The sequence below is a fragment of the Carassius carassius genome, chromosome 26 (genome assembly GCF_963082965.1).
Source record: "Carassius carassius chromosome 26, fCarCar2.1, whole genome shotgun sequence".
In the NCBI taxonomy this organism is placed as follows: domain Eukaryota; kingdom Metazoa; phylum Chordata; class Actinopteri; order Cypriniformes; family Cyprinidae; genus Carassius; species Carassius carassius.
This window is the reverse complement of record NC_081780.1, coordinates 8,691,061-8,708,361: the sequence shown is the minus strand read 5'-3', so window position 1 is coordinate 8,708,361 and position 17,301 is coordinate 8,691,061.

Sequence of the window (17,301 nt, the reverse complement as noted above, 5' to 3'; positions counted from 1 at the left end):
TAATTATTGTGTGTGTGTGTGTGTGTGTGTGTGTGTGTGTGTGTGTGTGTGTGTGTGTGTGTGTGTGTGTGTGTGTGTGTCTGTGTTCGTGTGTGTTTTCATGTGTATAATGACATAGATATTAGAACGTAAACATGGTTTATAAGGACATCAGAATCAGAATCAGAATCAGAATCAGAATGAGCTTTATTGCCAGGTATGTTCACACATACGAGGAATTTGTTTTCGTGACAGAGCTCCGCAGTGCAACATAACAGCGACAGAACAAAAAACACAATAAGGAATAAAAAATACAAAAAAATACAAATAGGTGGGTAAGGAATGACAATATACAAATTGACAATGTATGGCAGGTATATTAAAAAGAGCATTTATGTATGTACGTGTATATTATGTGGAAAAATTGTAACTGTACGCTAAGTATGTGTGTTTGGATAAATAAGTGTATGTGTATATAAATATAAATATAAGTAGTATAGTGTGTTCCATGTATGTACATGTATATTATGTGCAAAAGATTTACGTGTACGCTAAGTATGTGTGTTGGATAAAAAGTGTAGTGTATATAAATATAAATAGTGTAGTGTGTCCCACAGTTATTATCAGCTGTTCATAAGATGGATTGCCTGAGGGAAGAAACTGTTCCTGTGTCTGGTCGTTCTGGTGCTCAGTGCTCTGTAGCGTCGACCAGATGGCAACAGTTCAAAGAGGGAGTGTGCTGGATGTGAGGGGTCCAGAGTGATTTTAACAGCCCTTTTGCTCACTCTGGATAAGTACAGTTCTTGAATAGATGGGAGGGTTGTACCGATAATTCGCTCAGCAGTCCGGACTACCCTCTGTAGTCTTCTGAGGTCCGATTTAGAAGCTGAGCTGAACCAGACAGTTACTGAAGTGCAGAGGATGGATTCGATGATGGTGGAGTAGAACTGTTTCAGCAGCTCCTGTGGCAGGTTAAACTTCCTCAGCTGGCGAAGGAAGTACAACCTCTGCTGGGCCTTTTTCACAATGGAGTCAATGTGAATGTCCCACTTCAGGTCCTGAGAGATAGTGGTGCCCAGGAACCTGAATGACTCCACTGCAGTCACAGTGCTGTTCATGATGGTGAGTGGGGGGAGTGCAGGGGGGTTTCTCCTGAAGTCCACGATCATCTCCACTGTTTTGAGCGTGTTAAGCTCCAGGTTGTTGAGACTGCACCAGACAGCCAGCTCTTTAACCTCCTGTCTGTAAGCAGACTCGTCACCGTCCTGAATGAGGCCGATGAGTGTGGTGTCATCTGCAAACTTCAGGAGCTTGACAGAGGGGTCCTTACATGTGCAGTCATTAGTGTACAGGGAGAAGAGCAGTGGGGAGAGAACACAGCCCTGGGGAGCTCCGGTGCTGATTGTACGGGTGCTGGATGTGTATTTTCCCAGCCTCACTAGCTGCTGCCTGTCTGTCAGGAAGCTGTTGATCCACTGACAGACGGAGGTGGGCACGGAGAGCTGAGTTAGTTTGGGCAGGAGGAGGTTTGGGATGATCGTGTTGAAGGCAGAACTGAAGTCCACAAACAGGATCCTCACATAGGTCCCCGGTCTGTCTAGGTGTTGCAGAACATAATGCAGTCCGATGTTTACTGCATCGTCCACAGACCTGTTTGCTCTGTAGGCAAACTGAAGAGGATCCAGCAAGGGTCCAGTAATGTCCTTCAGGTGGGCCAGCACCAGTTTTTCAAATGACTTCATGACTACAGACGTTAGAGCCACAGGCCTGTAGTCATTTAGTCCTGTAATTTTGGATTTCTTTGGGATGGGGATGATGGTGGAGCGTTTGAAGCATGAAGGGACTTCGCACAGCTCCAGCGATCTGTTGAAGATCTTTGTGAAGATGGGGGCCAGCTGGTCAGCACAGGATTTCAGACAGGCTGGTGTAACACAATCTGGGCCTGGTGCTTTTTTCCTTTTCTGCTTCCTGAAGACCTGGCGCACCGCATCCTCGCTGATCTGTATTGCAGGTGTGGGGGAGAGGGGGGATGCAGGAGGTGTGAATGGTGAGAGCGCTTGATTGGAGAGGTGTTCAGGGTGGGTTGCAGGAGTTGTGAGTGGTGTGAACAGTTGTTTGGAGAGGCATTCAGGGTTGGTTGCAGGAGTTGTGAATGGTGAGAGCGGTTTATTGGAGAGGTGATCAGGATGGGTTGCAGGAGCTGTTAATGGTGTGAACGGTTGTGTGGAGAGGCATTCAGGGTTGGTTGCAGGAGCTGTGAATGGTGTGAACGTTTGTTTGGAGAGGCATTCAGGGTTGGTTGCAGGAGTTATTGGTGTGAACGGTTGTGTGGAGAGGTGTTCAGGGCAGGTGATGGGTGTTCTTTCAAACCTGCAGTAAAACTCGTTCAGATCGTCTGCCAGTCGTTGATTTTCCACAGTGCTGGGGGGTGGTGTCTTGTAATTGGTGATCTTCTTTAGGCTTTTCCACACTGATGCGGAGTCGTTCGAAGTGAACTGAGTCCTTATTTTTTCAGAATAATTCCTCTTTGCCACTTTGATCTCCTTTTCCAGTGTGTATTTAGCCTGTTTATACAAGACATTGTCCCCCTTCACGTAAGCATCTTCTTTGGCCTGACGGAGCTGTCTGAGTTTTGCAGTGAACCACGGTTTGTCATTGTTGTAATTTAGTTGAGTCTTGGTAGGAATACACATATCCTCACAGAAACTGATATATGATGTTACGGTCTCTGTGAGTTCGTCCAGATCGGTGGTAGCAGCTTCAAAAACACTCCAATCAGTGAGGTCAAAACAAGATTGTAAATCCTGCTCTGCTTCATTAGTCCATCTTTTTACAGTCCTTAATACAGGTTTAGCTGATTTTAGTTTCTGCCTGTAGGTCGGTATAAGATGAACCAGAAGGTGATCAGAATGTCCCAAAGCTGCTCGTGGAACAGAGTGAAATGCATCCTTTATTGTTGTGTAACAGTGATCCAATATATTACTGTCTCTTGTGGGACAAGTAACATGCTGTCTGTATTTTGGCAGTTCACGGGAGAGATTGGCTTTATTAAAGTCCCCAAGAATGATTAAAACAGAGTCTGGGTGTTGTTGTTCTGTCTCTGTGATCTGCTCAGCGAGTTTCTGTAAAGCTGAGCTCACGTGCGCTTGAGGAGGGATGTAAACACTCACCAGAATGAACGAATGAAACTCCCGCGGCGAATAGAACGGCTTGCAGTTAATGAAGAGCGTTTCGAGATTTGAGCAGCACGTCTTCTTTAACACAGTTACATCTGTACACCACCGTTCATTGATGTAAAAGCATGTCCCGCCGCCGCGCGATTTCCCCGTTGATTCTGCGTCGCGATCCGCTCTAAACAGCTGAAAGTCCGGCAGATGGAGCGCGCTGTCCGGTATGGTGTCATTCAGCCAAGTTTCCGTGAAACACAGAGCAGCAGAGTGGGAGAAATCTTTATTTGTCCGAGAGAGCAGAAGCAGTTCGTCCGTTTTGTTGGGTAGAGAGCGGAGATTTGCCAGATGGATGCTAGGCAACGGCGTTCGAAATCCGCGTTTTCTGAGTCTCACGAGCGCTCCCGCTCGCTTTCCCCGCCTGCGCGTCCTCTTGAAGCGTGTGATCAGCGCAGCCGCTCCGCCGACAAGAATGTCCAGCAAAACATCAGAATAGTCGAAAACCGGTGAAATATCGGGAGATGTGTGTTGCCGAATATCCAGCAATTCGTCCCTGGTGAAACTGATTGCAGGAATATAACTAAAGACAGGACAAACTAACAAAAACACAAAAACAACTGCAGAGCACGTCACGGAGGCAGCCATCCTGTATCGGCGCCACTCAGAGTTCTGTGTCCTCATAAGCCAAAATAAAAGTAATCTAAAAATGCAGCGTGTCCACCAGACCCATGAACACTGGCTGAATATCAAAAATATGAACACCACACAGGGGTTAAAGAAGTTTATCTTGTTAAAGTGTTTGTTCCACGTTCCTCTGTTATATGTATTGTTTGTGAGGTATTGTTACCTTTAAAGTTGAGTTTTTATTTATTAAACCCCATTTGTCAATGTTGAGATAATTGTTTGGTGCATTCAGTTCAGTTCAGTTTTACAAATATATATATATATATATTCAGACAGCCACAATTTCACCTGGCAAATGGCTGCTACTGAAAACAAGGTTGGTTATAAAGAAGTCGGCTAAAGATTGGACTGAAGTGTTAAACCCTTAATTACCTTTTTTTTTTGTCACTTCTGCTGCCCAAACTTTGTCAGCCTGTGGGTCATTTGGTTTATTGAAAAACGATTGCACTGATTTGCATGTTTCTTGATGATGTGCTTTTTTTCTGTGGTACTCACATGCACCATGTCGTTTCACGTCGTATTCTCCTCCATGTCCCACAGAAAAAAAGCTCTCTCTGCTTCGCCATCTACAGGTCTTAATTTAGGGTGTGCTGCGGTCCATTCGCTATTAAAAGTGCATCTTCTCTTTTTAGTGGCCAATAACCAGACCGAACAACGCGCGCGTCAACAGAATCAGAATCAGAATGAGCTTTATTGCCAGGTATGTTCACACATACGAGGAATTTGTTTTCGTGACAGAGCTCCGCAGTGCAACATAACAGCGACAGAACAAAAAACACAATAAGGAATAAAAAATACAAAAAAAAAAATACAAATAGGTGGGTAAGGATTGACAATATACAAATTGACAATGTATGGCAGGTATATTAAAATGAGCATTTATGTATGTACATGTATATTATGTGGAAAAGTTTTAACTGTACGCTAAGTATGTGTGTTGGATAAATAAGTGTATGTGTATATAAATATAAATATAAGTAGTGTATTGTGTTCCATGTATGTACATGTATATTATGTGCAAAAGATTTAAGTGTACACTAAGTATGTGTGTTGGATAAAAAGTGTAGTGTATATAAATATAAATAGTGTAGTGTGTCCCACAGTTATTATCAGCTGTTCATAAGATGGATTGCCTGAGGGAAGAAACTGTTCCTGTGTCTGGTCGTTCTGGTGCTCAGTGCTCTGTAGCGTCGACCAGATGGTAACAGTTCAAAGAGGGAGTGTGCTGGATGTGAGGGGTCCAGAGTGATCCAGAGTGAACAGTTTGATTGATGTACGACTGAGCCTATCGACTAACTCTTTTATTTCTCTCCTCTCAATTATTTGACATAAGTTAACACTATGCCTATGGACGTATCCGTGTATTTATTAGGCAGGGTCGAATGAAAAAGCAGGACAGATGCTCAATTTGCGTGAGGCGGGACAAAGGGTAAAATTGCTGTACAACGTAAAGCGGGACAGGTCGTCACTCTATTCGCGCCAGTTATTCAGCCAATAAAGTGTAGGCCTATATATTTCAAAATCATGTATAGTACTATATAAATTACAAAGGATTAATTGGCATCTTTATTTCAAATGACCCGACCGACCGCGACTCGAATATCATTAAAAATATTTTTGGATGACTCGTAACCGCGGGTGACCACAGGCACCCGCTCATTTTGGATCAACCCGCGCATCACTGGTGTGTGTGTATGCATATATATTTATACACACAATCTGTAATCTGGATTACATAGTCAGATTCCAAAAATTAAATACTAGTAATTAGATTATATTATGTTAAAATATTATCTCTCTTTTTTATAATTTTTCACAGAAACAACTGAGATCATATCCATCCTGACTATTTGAATCGGTCCAAAAAGCACTGATATATTGCAGATGATATATTTATTGACGCATGACGTCTATTATGTCATTTCAATCACTGAAATGATCTGGTGCATAAAAGAGTGCGAGAAAGTGAACTTTGTAATCTTTACTCTGTACTCCCTAAGACAGGTTTGACTTTTGGACCGTTAGATGAATCCTCTGATACATTCGTCCTTCAGTGTACCTTCATTCAAAGCCTACCCTGTTCCCAAAGAGGAGTGCAGCACACCTCTCTCATTTTCTGCTCTGATATGCTCTTAGTAAGACCATGAAATAGGAAGGAACAGATATAGAGACTTATGCAATTGTCATCTTTTTATATGCAGACTAATGCAGTATATTTTGTTATGCCAAAATGACTTTTGTCCTAGACATATTTGGATGATGTCTTTGCAGAAGGCTACCTTCCAGCATTGTCTGACCCACTCTCACAATCCCCACATCTGCATTCATCATTGCAATGTCTTTTGCCTTTTTCTTTGAGATTGAGTATGTTATGGTTAGATGCACTGCACATTGTTTTTGACTCTGTAGTAGACAGGAGGTCAAAGATAATTAGGATTACAACCATCGCGCTGTTGGCGGTGCAGAGTGCGGTCATGCAGTGAAATGCACCTTTGCGTCTTCAACAAACACAGAAATACATGAATACAAATACAATACAAAGAATAACTGAAGATAAAAAAGCAGCAGAAATCGTCAATGTGTGTAATGTAAATGTAAATGTAAACATAAATCTTAAAATATGTTTACATTTTTACTGAATAATGTTAAATTATATATAAATATCTGCCTTCGATTTCATGCTTGTCAATCTGTCAGTTTATTTTGAAGCACAACAACAAATCGATTCACCACGAAATCAGTTATTATTTCTCAGAATACCCCAACAGCTGTGTGGAAAATGGCTCTTGGATGGACACCAGGTGGCTAAGGCGTAGAAAGGAAATAAAAAGTAGATAGCGAGTGTGTGTCTGCATGCAAAAGCACAGAGGAGAGGAGAATAAAGCAATTTCATTCAAGACTCATTAACTGAGTGAATTTCTTTTTGATTTATTTTAAATAACCCACTAGATTGAGATTTTAAATATCAGTGATACATAATTGCTATATCCAGAAAACTCAATTCTATGAGAAACCTGTCATGTCGTGAAGTTGAATTTGATGTTAGTTTTTTTTAAGAATTATTACACTCTAAAAAAATGCTGGATTGTTTCAACCCAACTTTGGGTAAAATATGTACTAACCCAACTGCTGGGTTAAATTTGTGAATAAAATTTTTAACCCGGCCAAATGTTGGAATTAGTCCATATTTTACCTAAAGTTGGGTTGACACAGCCCAGCATTTCTTTAGAGTGTATATATAGTTTTTTTTTGATAGAGTTTAATAAAACTTCACTTGATTGTAGGTGGCTCCAGTAGGTGTCATGAGAGCGGGAGCATGAGCATGTGTTCGGGTGTGTTTTGGAAAGACATTGAACTGAAATGACAGAGCCAGAGACCTCCTGTCATTGTGGAGAAACATCTCCGTGCACTGAAATAAATCTTGATGCTATCGCCTAAGATTATCCAAGGCTTTTTCAGGAAACGATGTCCCAATTATGTTACCTCATGGAGGCATTGATGCGTGATGGAAGCAGAAAAGCATACCCATAGCTCTCCAATAATGGCATGCCTCCTTCTGTAGGCATTAACGCTCAGATGCTCCAAGCAAAATAGGGGCAAGGGGAAAAAAAGACTGTTGTGGCCTCATTTTCCAGTCTGTGGGTGTTCCAGTTTCTATTGCGACATACATATAATGGATTACATAAAGCAAATATGTTGATGAAAATGTTATGCATGCTAAACACTATATAAAATATCTTGACAAGCAAGATATGTGTTGATATATTTGCTATTGAAATAGGAAGTTGGGACAGGGAATATCCACTCTGTTGATGCTGTTTGTGAATGCAGCTGCTCATGTAGACACTAGATAGCAAGTCAGCTGTTGTCAGTTTTTTTTATTTTTTAATAAATAGCCAAGACACAGCCACCATATTTGCTGTTCTTAGCAGATTACAATTAATGCAAGTTACGTAATCAGATACTAGTAAAGTAATGCATTACACTTAATGTTTGGCAATACTATCAACTTGATTGCACAGACAATATACTTTGAGGACAACTGAACTTAGCTGGATGATGACAAACTTTTTTTCTTAAAAAACGAATAAGGAACCCAGCCTAGGTGACAAAGATTAATGTAAAATGAATGTAATGACTAAATTTCCATTAAAAGTAATGGAGTAATGCAATATTATATGCATTATAATGTGATTAGTCTGAGGATAGAAGGGTCATCAATATGATTTCACATATAATAAAAACTGTACATTGTATAGCGTTTCTTTGCAAATAAATGTAATCAAAGCTAACACGTGTAAAGTAAAAACCACCAAAAGCTCCTAGTATGGTTTAATGTAAATTAAACAAAAAAAAAATTAAAGGTTAAATAAATGTCCCAAAAATTGGGTTAATTGCAGTTTGTGACTCTAAAATCATTCAGTTACACATGCAGCAATGGCTCTGTGGAGTTGAATGACAACAAGGTTGAATAGACGTAAATGGAATTTAATGATTGACCTTCTGTTTACAATGAACCCCTGGGAGCCGTAATCCATTATCAAATTGTAATTGCCCTTTCTTTTTAATTTTACTATTAAAAAGTCAGCCAACATTCTGTCCTACAACATAAATTCTCTCCCCTTTTCTGATCTCAATTGCTTTCTCAAACTTTTCCCTCAGTTTTCTGCTACATGCAATCTGGAAATTACAAATGACCTCTTGTTTTAAAATGGCTGCAATCTATGGACTATTAATGACTTATTGAATTGAGGTAATTGTGTTCTACTAAAGCAGTGGCCACCCCTTGTTGCACTTAACACCAGAAATTTAATTGAATTTCCTGGCCCATCACTAAAGATAAATTGTTATTCAAGCAACAGACGCATTACCTGAAAAAAAAAATCCATGGAATTCATGGGCCACATTGGATGTCAGCCGTGAATATTGCAATAGCAAAGATGCTCTTTACTCAATATAAAGAGCCTCAAGGCAAAGTCTCAAGAGAGCACTTCATTACTACAGGCTCCTACACATAGACATTATCGTCTACTTTATCCACCATCTCAAACAAGCACACACATGGCTTATTTCATAATCTTTATTCTCTTTTATTAAATGTAAATTGTGTGATTTCACACTGAGAAAGAAACTGAAATGTAAGTTGTTATTTTCATCATTTTTGTTTAACTATTCCTTAAAGCTGGACTAAAGAGAATGCATAACATCCACATTACTACACACTTCACCTTTATTCAACTGTTTACCTCAGCTGACTTTATGAAGGAAAGACAGACAGACATAAACTCAACAGAAGTTTTTGTCTTCATATTTCCTCCACATTTTCAGGTAAAATTATACCCACAGCTTCAAACTCTGCTATTTAATATGGACACCATGTTGCTTCCGACAGCTGCTTAGTCAAAGTATTTTATATCCACATCTGAATTACTACCATTATTAGAGCTGTTGTTACAGCAGCATTAATCAAACTGATATATGGCACTGACCTGTAATGTTTATGCCGACAGTATTTACAAGGCCTTTACAGACACTACATGTGGCGTATGTCCTCAATGTTTGACCCATCACCACATACTTGTCAAGAACCTTTCAGTTTCTGATTGGTCAACAGCAGCTTAGTTAAATGCAAAGGGCATTTATACAAGGTCATGTATTCTTAGACAGTATCTCTTCACTCCTCCTTGAGTCTGTCTATCACAATGTCTGATCTTGCTCTACATCACCAGTGTTCTCTTTAGGGCCTCTCTCTCTCTCTCTCTCTCTCTGCCTCCTGATTCACAATGAGAAATAGCTCAGAGCCCTCAAGGGAGGTTGCCCGCAGGAGCGAGTGCGAGTGTATAGGTGTATGAGTGTGCGGCCTCATTGCAGGCGTGTTCTCGATTAATTAATGCCGTAAACACCAAGCACCGCGGAATAGCCCAAAGGCTCCCAAAGGGGATGTAATGCAAGGTATAAAGCACCTTCCAGCACAACCTCTTTGACCTCACCACCTACTCCGAGACCTCAGGCTGATGGAGAACATATACATGTCACAGATTAACAATCTTCAATAAGAACAGAGCCCTGACTAGGGGTGAGATACCTAAATATACACTTATTCTATTCTGTTTAATGTAACGTGACTTTCAATTAAACCTTGGAGCAATGGTATAGTGGTCAGTGCAGGGACAAGACCATCATAGACATGGAGGGAAACATGTTTCCTAATTCCATTCGGTTCCCACATTCAAAACCCCAGCTGTGGTGCTTGTGTGAAACAAGTCCTATTTCCTATCTAACATATCCTATTCCTTCTTTCTCTAACCTATACTTACCTCCATTCCACTGTTGCTATAAAAAATGTAGGGATTTATGATGTAGGATAAATACAATCTGATCACTGAATCTGATTGGTCAATCAGCGTTCCTATATAAAAGTACAACAAGGACTAGGTACAACCTAGACAGCACTAGGACATTCTTGTTTGTTGCAGGTTACGTTTCTATGCCAGGAGGTGACAGAATGTTTTTATGAGTGAGTCATTGAATTATTTATTCAAACTACTTGTTCTAAACTGTTGATTCATTCAGGAATACGTCAAGTGATTGTCCTTATGAGGGAATCATTGTGTCATTCACTCAACCAATTTGTTTTTTTGTGGCTTTGTTTGGAATTATTTTTGTTGGCAGGACAAAATAGCAGCAAAATGGCAGCACAAGTAATTGGCAATGTTTAGTTTCTCAGTATTAATAGTATTAATATTGAACTGCTGAAAAAAATCAGCCTCATTAACTCCAATAATTTATCTGAAACAGCGCAGTGTACGCTGTTGTTGTTAGATCTAAAATGACTGTTTCATTTTATAGCAAAGGCTTGGACACATGTCTTAAACCATCAATGGCAAATCCTGAACCTTTGGTGTAAGAAAGTAGTTCCTTGTCTGTTGAACTGTAGAGTAAAAGCAGTATCATTATTATGGCCACAACTTGATATCATTTTAACATATACAAAGATGATATTTATTAGGAAATTGTTTATTTTCACTAATACAAAAAGTCCTTGTTTCACATCAGTTTTATATTAAGGGATATTGTAACAGAAAGTAATACATTAGAGTCTACAATAACCTATTACTCATTTAATAATTTTTTTTTCCATATTTAAGATATGCCACAAATTTAGTGTCACGCAATAAACAGAGGTGGTAGAAAATCATGTTCTCTGTAATCACTTGACATTGTCATGTCCTTTCCAGTAGATTTTGGCCTTGCCTAATTAGACTCATTCTTGGCCAAACCACTCTTATTCTCAACACATTTAGCTGATTAAAGAGCTTAATTCAATTCACATTTGATTAACCAAGCACCCAATGAAGCCTTAATGTTGACAGTTAGAACTCAGAGAATGCTGTTTTTTTCCAAAGCTGGTGATTTAATTGGGTTTGAAATTTAAGGACCGCAGGCCATGTGTGATCATATTTTAGTTCATAATTTGGTCTTTACTGTCTCCAAAACTGATAGCGATGTCTCTGTCGGCTAACAGCTATTTGAGTTGGAAATATATGTTGAAGTTTATATTTATAGGCAGAAAGACTTTTTTTTACTAAAATCCCCCCAATTTTGAACCAAATATCTAAGACTCGAAGCAATATGAGACTTACTGTTTAACACTTTTCTTATTTTAAAGAACAATACTGTTCTCTGTTTGTCGCAGGGACACAAACAACCATTTTGTATTCAGGTGGTCTTCTGAAAATTGATGTTTGTAGTGCTTGCATAACAACTGTGTCTTATTAAAAAGTGCTCTCTCTGCATCACTTGTTTGCTAAAACAATCACATTCTCAGACAAAGTCACACAGAGCATGTAAAGGATCCAAAAAGGATTCATCTGTAAAGAATATCAAAGGGACCTGTGGGTTTTGTGTGAGCACAATGAAGGCTATTGAATTCTCTGGTATAAGTGCGTTTATTTTAAAGATATTTTTTCCACGAAGATCAAAAGGCAACAAGTTAATTAATATAAAGTATAATTTAAAACCCTGTATGAGAGAGTTAAATGATAAATGCATTGATAATTTATCAAGAAATGTGTAGTAGCCTTGCTAATAATTTACTGGACATTTTCTGAGGACTGGTACTATGATTTTTTTATTTTTGTTTTAATTTCTAAATTATTATTATGTTCCTCAACAATTGCTTATTCAGTGAATGAAATATTGCACTGCTCTTGAGAAACATCAGGCCTTTGTCTTGTCTCTTTCAGAGGTTGTAAAGATACATATATTGATCTCCCAGTCTAGTGATTCAGATGCTTGGGGCCTTTGTGTTCTTTACTTTATTGTCCATTTCTGCACAGAAGCAAACATTGAGACTTATGATTCTTTTCATAACTTGAAGTAGGGCTGGACGATTATGGCCTAAAGTCAAAACCTCGATTAATTGAACATTTTACCTCGATTACGATTAATGAACAATTATTTTGTTTCTGTTTTGTTTTTTTGCCCTCATAGTTCACTTACAAGGTTTGTACTGTAAACAGGGCCATAGTTGGGGTTTGCGGGGCCCCGGTTCAGGTTGTACCAGTGGGCCCTGTTTGAAAGTGTTTAATTTGTATGTTCGTTCTGTTTATTTGTTCATCCACATGCCCGCCACGTCCCAGAATGCAACGCGGCGCCCAAGCCCTATAAGGTGCGGTCACTTTAAGAGACAATGAATCCATCCAATATAATACACATACGATTTTTTTCTCAACGGTTTACTTTAACTTAAGACATAACTGACAGTTTTTTTGAACATACTATCCAAGACGGGTATTTTCACATATGTTTTATGTATTTGTCGGTACAAGAGCAAAAACAGACAAATTCGGTGTTCAAGTGTTTTGAGATGCCTCTCTCTGCGTGAGCCTGAACACCAGAACACCGCGGTGCTGAAGTGGGCTCTTACACATCCTTTTCTGTTTGTTTAAACTGCGATTCGTATTTGTTCGTTGAGGTGCAGGAGGAACTTAAAGGAGAACTTTGCAAACGAGAGGTCGGTTCAGTGTTGCTGTCTGTGAGACGGTTGAGATAGACTATTAAACGTGGGATATTTTTTCCTATTGAAAGAACGATCATAGCTCACTATCAGCAGTTATTTCATCAATGTTCGTAACATTTCTTACATATTATTGCTCGGTGTAAGAGATAAATAAAGATTAAAGGTAAACAGTACCAGTACGAGTGATTGCGTGTGTGAATAAGTCATACCGTCTCTATATTATTGTGAAGCTGGGGGTTGTACATAGCCTAGTTCCTTCAAAAGTAGAAAAATATAATATAATGCTATAATAAGTTTTGAGATTCTAAGATACTTTAGTGATAAATCACAGGACAGCGCTGACATCTGCGTTCCTCTATGCGCGCGATCTTCATAGCTATGAGTTTTTCGTGCCACAATGCAGCTGCGCGAACATGGTAGCTCAATATAATAATACACATCCGATCGTCTAATCGCTTGAACGTCCAAACCATAAAACAAATACAACTGACAAAGTTTAGTGAAGATGCAAGGCTCACCGCTTGCGCGCCATCACTATGTGTTGAACCAGCGTTCACCTCCGTGTTTTGCTTTTATGCCACTGACTGGCAGAATCATGTGGCTACACACGCGCTAGTATGCTTTTAAGGGGGAAGTATTAACAGGAAATAACCGAAATAACCGACATGGGAAAATTAGGTTGGTTAGAGGTTCTAAATTTCGGTTTCGATTACTTTTCGATTAATCGTCCAGCCCTAACTTGAAGTGAGTTATTGAACACCCTGGTCACTCTTTTTTTTAAATAAATAATACAAGTGTATGTGGAATTGTGCTTTCAAGCTTAAAACATCACTGTCACAGCAGTGTTATTAAAGTGTCCATATGTCATGCAATAGGTTTGTGTGACAAACAGCCCTATATTTCAGTCATTAACTGAAAATTTGAAAAGCCATTCTAGCATTTCATGCCCAAGTTCTTGAGAATAATGTATGAATCATTCTTTTAAATTAGATTATTTCAGAAAGATCCGTCAGAATGATTTGTTTACTGAACCGATCCACTTTTCATTCTCAACTCAGTGACTTTTTAGTCTGTTCTTCACAGAACGCTACTATCATGAGACCGGTGAGTCATATGAATATTCTAATCCTTTTATGGGTCTTTACAGCCCATTTTAGGGTAAATGATTACAGAATTTCATAGTCAGGTGATTTCATCCTACCAAACATGATTCATAATGGAGTGTTCATTAATGGATTTAAGGCCTTGGCCTACATTTAAAACTTTCAGAGGTTAAAAGGTACAGAGGCACACAATGATGTCCCGAGTTGTCGTGATGCGTTTGGGTTAGTGGCTGACTCTGCAGTGGATGTTTCTAGGCCTAACAGCAGAACACAGCACAAAATCCTGCTGTGCCTCCGAGTTCCAGAGTTGCCGCTAGTTGTAATTTTGATTTACTCAACATCAGGGTACTTGACAAGCCTTAGATGGGGAAGCCAAATAAAGACAAAATTATTGCCGGCCATTTTTGACACAGCAGAGGACGCGTGACTACACTGTCTAGAGCGGTGGGTCTCAAAGGGACTGTTCTCTACACTCCAGCAGTGCCAAACAAGAGTGAACATAGTACTGACTATTTTATATATATTGTGTGATATATTGTATCTTTCTAAGAAAGAAAAAAAAATATCATGTCATAATTTACAATGATCAGCTTCTTGCTTGCCCACTAAAAAAGGTCTATGCTATAAAAACCCAGTATACAGTAAATAAACCTTCACCTTGTTGGAAAGTGCTTCAGAAACAACAATAATTAATCTGTTTGTAGGACAGAGGATGTCCTTTAGCATCTTTTGTTACTACTAAGGCAGAAATGGCATATGAGACAGATATGTCTTCCAGGAGCTGAAATATTGTTCATAAAAAAATAAAAAATAAAAAACTGCAAGGACTGTCACACAAAGTCAATAGCCTAGTCATGGTGATCCTGAATTTCTTTTGAATTTTTTGTTCTTCATTTCTCCCTGAGTAGTTGTGCACATATCCCTTTTGTTGTTTTTCACTTTCTCTTGGTTTTCTCCTTGGTTTTATCTTGGCTTTTCAGTATCTGTCCCTCAGCAGCTTATTGGCTGCTAAGAGGAAGTACACTGCCACTGGATTTTTATTTGGCCACGCATACAAGAAATGTAATGGGTACTAAAGCACTCTGATTGAAGCAGAAATCATATTGCCTTTGATTGCCCCATGAGACTTGAAGCGCCGCCACAGGGCTGTGAATTACATTGTGCTCAGGCAGACGTGGTGCGAAGCCTGGCCTTTTTTCAGCTGCAGTGGGAGCCGGTCTCTACTGCAAGACCTGCATGAGAATTTGCGATCGGGTAGTTCCTCAGGAGAAAAAAAAAAAGCTTATTTCCAACTGTACATTCCCCATCTCTCCTGTATTCTTTATTTATGCTCCTTCTCTTTAGACTCTTTAGGCTCGACTCTACAGATGTACAGTACAGAAATTCACTGGCCTTGCACCCAGGTGGTGCCAACTGCTATCTCCAGCACTGCTGAGAGTGAATGGAAATTCAGGTCAAGGCATGCTGGGTGTGTATTAAGAGTTGGGTATAACCGTGTGTCCTGCCTGAAAGGTCATATCATGAATCACATTTGGGTGAATGACTGTTATTAGCATTGACAGTTAAGAGCAGTAATGGCAGCTTGCTTGTTTTTTGATTACACCTTCAAATGAGTCCATCATTCGGTATGCAAGCATGCCAATACTTAGATGAGACATCAAGATCAGTGCCTGCTAATTGTTATATAACAGCTGCATGGTAATTACAGTTTTCAATTATGGTCAATTATGTACAACCACATGGACAGGTTGAATGGAGAAAGTTGATTTAAAATACACACTTGCAGGAGCATCAAGTGTCCTTCATCACGGCTGAAATAGCAGCTCTGAGACATCTCTCTGTGATTTATCAAATCAAAGTCTCTTAGAAACATGCTCACATTAATATCCATCAAAATGTGACAATAATTGTGTTGCTGTCTTCCTTTGCAGTTAAATGAAAGTGTATTTTGGACAAGGTAGATGACAAGTTCAATTGCCTGGAAGGTAAAAGCTGGAATGTTTGGACCATGATGGAAAAACTGTGAAATGATTGCAACTTTTTGGAAATCGTTATTCAGGACGTGTCATCAGCAGTGTGAAATGCTGTTCAATTATGAAGCTATTTCTAACAAGAACAGCTATTCCCTTTGCACTCATGACTTTCTCATTAATACTATTCTAATATAAAATGGCAGTTGAAAGACTTAAGATTCAGTGCGTAAAACTGTATCTTGTTATGAACTGCTGTGTTATTAAACTGCTATTCCTTGCTAATTATTTTTTCGGGTTTTGTCCCATACAATAATGAAAACTGGTTTGTAATGAGCGACAGGATGGATAAAATAACTGCTACGCCTCAGTAATTTTATATAGCTACCATATGAAGGCCCACAAAGTGCCGGTTTAGCATCATGCTTTATTAACAGAGCAGATTAGGAGTCATTGACCAATCTAAACATTGGATGCACATGGAAACAAACCTTTCATTTTATCCAGAAATTCCTTAAGGAGGCATTTGTTCAAACAGCAACCTATAGTGTAGCCTAAAAAATCTTACATTTTTGTACAACTCCTGTATTGGAAAATATAGTGCAAAAACAGGTGCTGAAAACAAGAAAGGCCTTGAGGAGACCTCTAAATGAAGTTTTCTAGACTCCCCTCACCACCCTTTAAAGATTGAGGTCACAAAACAGCATTTAATATGCAGCCATGAGTCGTCATCCTCTGGCGCAATGTGCTTAAAAACAATAGAAACTTACAAGTATAAATAGGAGCTATAAGGAAGCTTGGCCTGCACATGAATCTCCAAGTAAATCCCTCTCAAGTGTAATATAATACCATCCACACTTCTGCCTCTCAACATCTTCACCTCTACACCGACCAGTGAATACCATTAGGCTTTGGGAGCCACTAAGTAAGGGCATTGCATTCCCTCATGCTAACCCCCCTTCCCCTTTCCATTTCCTGTCTGCTGCATCATCTCGGAGGATGATGTGCTACTCGGTATGCAGCCCGAGGGACGAATGGATGGATGGATGGCAAAATGGAAGGATGGCAGAAAGGCTTCAGAATGAGGATGAGCTCTGCCCGACCAGACTCATTACAGACTGGCCTTGCCCTGTAGTCTGCACTCCAGCACGCGTGAAGTCGCCAGGGCACCTTGGATGGATGGATGGACAGGGAATGAGAAGGGGGAGGGAACACATAAGGAATAAAAAAACAGCAGGGTCTGAGAAAATGTAGGCCGATGATGATGTGTCACAATGCCCAATAAGAAGCAGCATCACCTAACCTACATTTATCTGGATGCTTTTTTCTCAGTGGCTGTGTGTACATACTGGAAGAAGCATGTAGTGCTATGTTGC